At 36.2% G+C, this 6,111-nt stretch overlaps 1 non-coding gene across 1 annotated transcript; it reads right to left on the bottom strand.

Moving 5' to 3' along the window:
• Positions 1-5,762: 5,762 nt before the first annotated feature.
• On the bottom strand, positions 5,763-5,865 carry LOC115831373. The gene has a single exon (XR_004026887.1). It is a non-coding gene; the product is annotated as a small nucleolar RNA U13 (small nucleolar RNA).
• Between the last annotated feature and the right edge of the window lie 246 nt (positions 5,866-6,111).

Below are 6,111 nucleotides of genomic sequence, written 5' to 3'. Positions count from 1 at the left end.
GTGTAAACAGCTGTGTTTTGACCTTATAAATTCATTTTACTGTATGTGTGTCTATATATTCATATGCAATTTATTTATTCATCCCTTCAACAAATACTTATCAGACACTTACCTTATACTAAACCCATGCCAAACACAGGAGACTTAAAAATGAAAAATAAGGTCTCTCTCCTCAATGAGTTTATATCAGGAAGATAGAATAGGATTATATTACAGTAGGTACCATAATGCAAGAATGTAAAGGGCATAAAAGCAGAGCAGAGGCATGGTCCAAACACAGCACTGGAAGACTTCACCATTTGTGTCAAATTACCAACTGTTTTTCCAAAGTTACTGATTTCAATTCAAATTTAAGATAACAAGCAAAAGAGTTGATATTGTTTACTTGGTTTTGGGAAAACTCCCATTTGGATATCTGCAGAGCACACAGGAAAGGGTGTATTTCTAGACAAGGGAAATATCCATCTTCCAAATATAGATCCTCTAGGAAACTGTGTTCTGAATTTAGAAACCAACTTCAAACTTTGGTGTTTGAAAAGTGGGTGGGCTGAAGTAAAGCAAAAGCTTGGAGTGGCTACGTATATTTCATTTTCATCTTTCCACTTCCTTGACAATCCTAGAATTAGGTACAAAAAGATTTGCAAACAATAATTTTATATTGTTTGCACACAATAGACTACATGTTACCTTGGTTGGCAAAACATGAGTTTCTTTTCAAAATTAAAGCTTTCAATATAATGAGAAATGGCTTTAAAAAGCTGTAATATTCATTATATGAAAGCCCCATTTAATAGTCTGTGTACTAACTAAATCCTAGTTTTTGTTCCTGAATGAAAAAAGAAAAATGCCTTGTAAATACAAATGTGAGAAAAATGATAAGGGCTAAATTCACATTATAGACAGCATGTTGGAAGGAGTGACATGATTGCTAGACTTTTTCAAAATGCATACCGATGTGGGTCGTATATTTTATACCCGGCATTAATATATCTCAATCAATCATCAGGGCAATCTTATGAAATAAGCCAGGTAAGTTTTTATTCCCTTTCCTCCTTTCCCTTCCCGTCCTCCAGTTGAGGAAGTAGAGCCTTTAAAATTGTCATGACCTCCATGGAGATCATCTAGCTAATGAAAAGGATCAGGGGCAGGACTCAGCTCCACCTGAATCAGAGCGCAGTATGCTACACTATGTGGCATGCAAATTATAACTAGAAATATGCAGCAAGCTCCTTGATATTAAAATAAAAATGATTTCTAATTATGCTTATGGTGTAACGTATGAGGAAAGCTATTTATATTTTATTTATTTAATAAATATTTATTGAAGGAAAATTACTGTGTTAGGAGCAACAACAGGAACCAAAAGATAAACAATGCTATAACTCTCTTCAACCAGGAAGATCAATGTATATCTACCTATGCATATAGGAAGAGACATCTTCTCTAAACACAATCTGAAAGTAGTCTATAATACAAATAATGAAATAAACACAGCTCCCTTTTTTTTGTATGTTTGGGGCAGCTGAAAAAAAAGGATGAACATATACAGGGATGAAAGATTTATATACAATCCTGTTTATACTTCAGTTTACAACCCTATTCATTTGTTTGAAATGAGCTTTATGTCACAACTGCCTTTAGACTCACTGTGTCTGGGGTAAAGGTCAGTGTTGTAGTTCCTGAATCACGACCGGCTTCAGGCAATATTGACACATCCTGACACTTGCTGTCAAGACCTCGCTAATAATTATGCTACTGGATTTGGGGACTTCATAATGAAACTTTTCAGAACTTATACTGGCGAATTTGACATTTTATTCTTTGTTTTCAGACATGAGCTGAGGTATCCAAATTCATAGAGGCTGCTGCATGATAGAATACTATTCTTATATGTCAGAGACAAGAAAGTGACCTTTTGTACTTCTTCAGGCTGTGGATGGAGACTGTCCTTACATGTATATCTGCAAAGCCTTCCTCTATGTGTCTGTATCTCTCTTCCTACACGCTTCACTTTCATCCTCAGCTCTCATTAGAGAATTTGTCCTTTCCTATTCCCCAGAAGCACACAATTTTTGAACATCAATTTCAATGCCTTTTAAATAAAGTTGTTTCCTCCCCCAAATACATTTTGCCCTTGAATTCATATTCTTTTATGGAATTCAGACATATCCATCAACTCATCAGTCAGAATCCTGAATATGACTTGAAATAGATTCCCTTAGGTAAAAAATAATTTTGTGAAAGTGCTTTTATTACTTTCAGTTTAACACTTCTGAGTTCTCACTTTGACTTTTTAAAAACTCATGCATTTCTAATTTTTTAAAGTCACAGACAGGTAAAAAGTCTCAGAATCGGGCAGCCATTGTCATTAATCATTTTTAAAAGCCCCAGAATAATTGTGCAGAATTAAAAAACATAAAAAGGTTATTTTTGTCATCTCTGACTGTATTCTCATCCTAACCATGCTGTGAATATTACTTTATGATAGCATGTATTTCATCCAGGTAGAGAACTTGTATTCATATGCTTGCTGAAACACTACGTCTCTTGTCCAGTCTAAAAGTGATGTCATTTCCTCCACACCATTTGGGAAGCTTTGTTTTTAAGGAGTCATTGTGTTATTATGAATTATATTGTTTCATATACAGTTCCATTGTCCTGGGTATGGACTCCTGCATGTTAGTAAAGATGGAGAAGGAGAAGGGCAAGGCCTGAGGTCATGTACTCTCATTTTGCATGGACCTGTGACTCTGGAGAGAAATTGTTACCAGCCCATGGTTACAAATAGTAAGCAATAGATTCTCCACTTAGCACTGGCTAAAATATGCATTTTTAATACCAGAAACACATAAAGGCGGTCTTATATTCTTTCCAGAGGGGATGAAGGTAGAATGGAGTTGTTTCATTTTAATACAGAAAAGCTGAATGGAAGTTTTATAATCTTTTAAGCGAACAATAGGGAGTTACATCAAGATTATTGTAACGTCTTGGCAAATGCCTTTGAACTGCTAGAAAGTAGCTCACGTTTTCAAATGTATATGTTTATAAATATATGCTTTTTAAAATTAAAATATATTTGAGTCAATGACCAGACTGAGATTCCCAATATGCATATTTATAATTACAGAGATTTTGTTTTCTGTTCTTTGAGGATTGGGATATCAGTCATTGCAATGAGCAATTGTGTCCTTACAGCTTTGGGTTTTTATTGATTATTTGCTTATGAAAAACTCCAAAAGAATTATTGGCTCAACATTATGACTTCCTTGGCAGCCCCTGCTTCATGCAGTTGTGTTGCTTTTCTGTAAGGTTGTAGCATTTTCCACTTGCAGTATTCTTCTTACTTTCACTTTATTGGTTATCACAGCCCACAACTGCTGCTAAATGCCATTTTCCTTCCAGTGAAGGGCCAGTTATAGTGGATAATACATGCGCTCCCTGAGGCTTTAATTAAGTTACTGTCTGCTTCAACCTAAGCATGTGACAGTTCATGAAAGGAACTCTAGATATTAAGCAACATGGAGCTATTTGAAGAGTGAAATATATCGTGTGTGAAGAACAAAAGAATCTGCAGGAGGTTTCAAAGCAGCGAAGCTGGAGTCTCACAGCATTCTGCATTAGCTGCTGCATTCTTTTGAGGAAGCTCTTGTTCTTCTTCCACTAGGTGATTGACACCTGGGACAGAGTGTCCTCTGTCATTATTACTAACATGGCTATATCACATAAGGGAAACTATACTGAAGCCTGCTGAGGGCATTTTCAGGCCAGGCCTAATTCTCACAGATGATAAACTGCATTAGCCCAAAGTGGCTGACCTGCTTGAAAAGAAACTATTTTATCTATTTAGATTGCTCTGGAAATAACAATGGGGCCATCACATTTCGAAGATGAGCAATATTATTTATCCCATATTCATTGTAAAATGTTTTCTTACGTAAAAGTGGGAATTCATTGACCAGATTTTCAACTCCCTCAAAAAAGACAAAAAGCCAATAGAAAAACACCTCGATAATTTAGCTCCACAACAAATGCTCCCAGAATCCTATTTGTCTGGCTAAAACTTCTCTGAAGATCTCTCACTTCTGCTCTCAGAAGCACAACATGCAACCTGGTTATTGCTATATTTACCCTCGTTTTCTCATAGGATGCTCTCACAGGCAGAGTGGGAGCTAAATTGGGCTCTGATAGGGTTTCCTCATCCTGAACCCATTTTCTGAGCACGCTGCATTCATAAATAGCCTGCCAGGCTTTGGGCTTCTGAGGTCACCGTGCTTCACACAATTGTTCTCTGCAGGACTACGTGAAAGACAGTGCCTGGGCTGAGGCCTGCAGTTCCTGGAAGCTGGGTTTCTCAGCATTGAAGGGCTATCTCTCCTCAAAGAAAAGCAAAGCCCTGCTGTGGAGGGTGACCTTGGTCATTGTTCTTGGGGCCTGTGACTTCAGAAGTGGAGGTTGCTCCTGAAATGATAGGACCAACCTCTAACCTGATACCATCTGGCTCTCAGGACGCCTATATAAATAGCAAATTGATAGCTGTAATAGAATAAATGCTTTGTAAACTCTCCTGTACTTAAAAGGAATGCAAATTAAGGTATGATCTGAATACTTTTCCCTCCTGCTTCCTTGACACCCTTCAGGCTTAATCCTATCAGACATCAGAAAAAGTAAGTTGATAAAATGTAGTGACTGGCCATTAATCAATAAGAGGAAGATGTTTTGTAGATACATGCAGAAGGTGAAAAAAATCTAATAATTAGCAGTTTGACGAACAGGTTTAAGTAGGTAGTATGGGGCAAACAATGAAGAAGAGCATTGGAATTTGCTGCTAATTTATTGATATAAATATATTATGTTGCCATGTAGCTATAGGTAGATAATATACAGCTGCAATTAGTAGATCACAGTTCAGTCATCACTATCACATTAGTTTTTTTCCCATTGCCTTTTCTTTTATTTTTAATGACTTACTGCAGTTTATATAAAGTCCATGAAAATTTCCTAAAATAAACATCATGATAATTTTCATTTATTTTCAAGGTTGCTGTAAAGTTGTAAAGCAAAAACAAAGCAAATACGTTCATTACTTTTCTCCAAAGCTCAGTAATTTATGGCAACCTGCAAGCTTTAGGGAACGTCTCCTTTTGAGATAAGAGCGGAGAGGTAGAAAAAACTGAAGATTTGATAAACAACTTACTTTTAAAATGTGTTCAAATATATTTTGGACCCATCTCTATAGGGAAGTGCATGGAGACTTTTCAGGCTGTGAAGTACTTGAATGATTATCATTAAATATCTTAGAAATATGATGTGATTTAAGGTACTATAATGAACTAGTCTATATCTAATATTCTGAACAAGGAATAAACCATCTCTGTGGTTATTGTTCTCCTTGTACCTCTCTCTGACTGCCTTTCCCTCCCTTCGTTGTGAAGGCAGCCACTCTACATTACCTGTAAATGTATTTGAAGTCAAACCACTAAATAAGCACACAATATCCTAAACAGTACAAAATGTTGACTACTTATTTTCACACAGTTTCTGATGAAGGCAGGGATACTACTGTATCTTAGTCTGAGATATAACTGAATATACTTTCTTACCTACCAAACATAAGAAATCCTTGAGAATATAAGTCAAAGCAATGTTTTTCATATTGTTATGAATAGATACTCCTAAGAATATGAAAAGGAAATTAACAGTGTCAAGTATCAATACTGTTATTTAAATAAGAGTCAGTCTTTCCTTTTCTTTCCCTTTCTTCAGGTCAGTTGGGTAATAAGCCGAAGTCGTAACAAGTTTGAGGGTGGCACATCTCACACCCGTGTGTGAACACTCAATCATCATGCTCATAAACTACAAAAGGATCTGATTCAATCTTTTTATGTGAAAATAATTCTACTGACTTGGAACTTAAAAAAAAATTTCCATCACACAGGATTACATTTGGCCTGTCGTGTTTGCATTGGCCTCACCTATATTTACACAAAGTAATATTCTTTCTCTTATAGTTACCACTCTGTGTTCTTCCCTTGGGCCACATTCCTGGCTTTAGAACACACACACACACGTAGAGTAAATAGCCTCAGAGGTAATAATCTGAAGACCTCAAAA

The sequence above is a fragment of the Nomascus leucogenys genome, chromosome 18, assembly GCF_006542625.1.
Source record: "Nomascus leucogenys isolate Asia chromosome 18, Asia_NLE_v1, whole genome shotgun sequence".
Classification (NCBI taxonomy): domain Eukaryota; kingdom Metazoa; phylum Chordata; class Mammalia; order Primates; family Hylobatidae; genus Nomascus; species Nomascus leucogenys.
The sequence above is the reverse complement of the archived record's forward strand: the minus strand, read 5'-3'. Positions and strand labels throughout refer to the sequence as shown.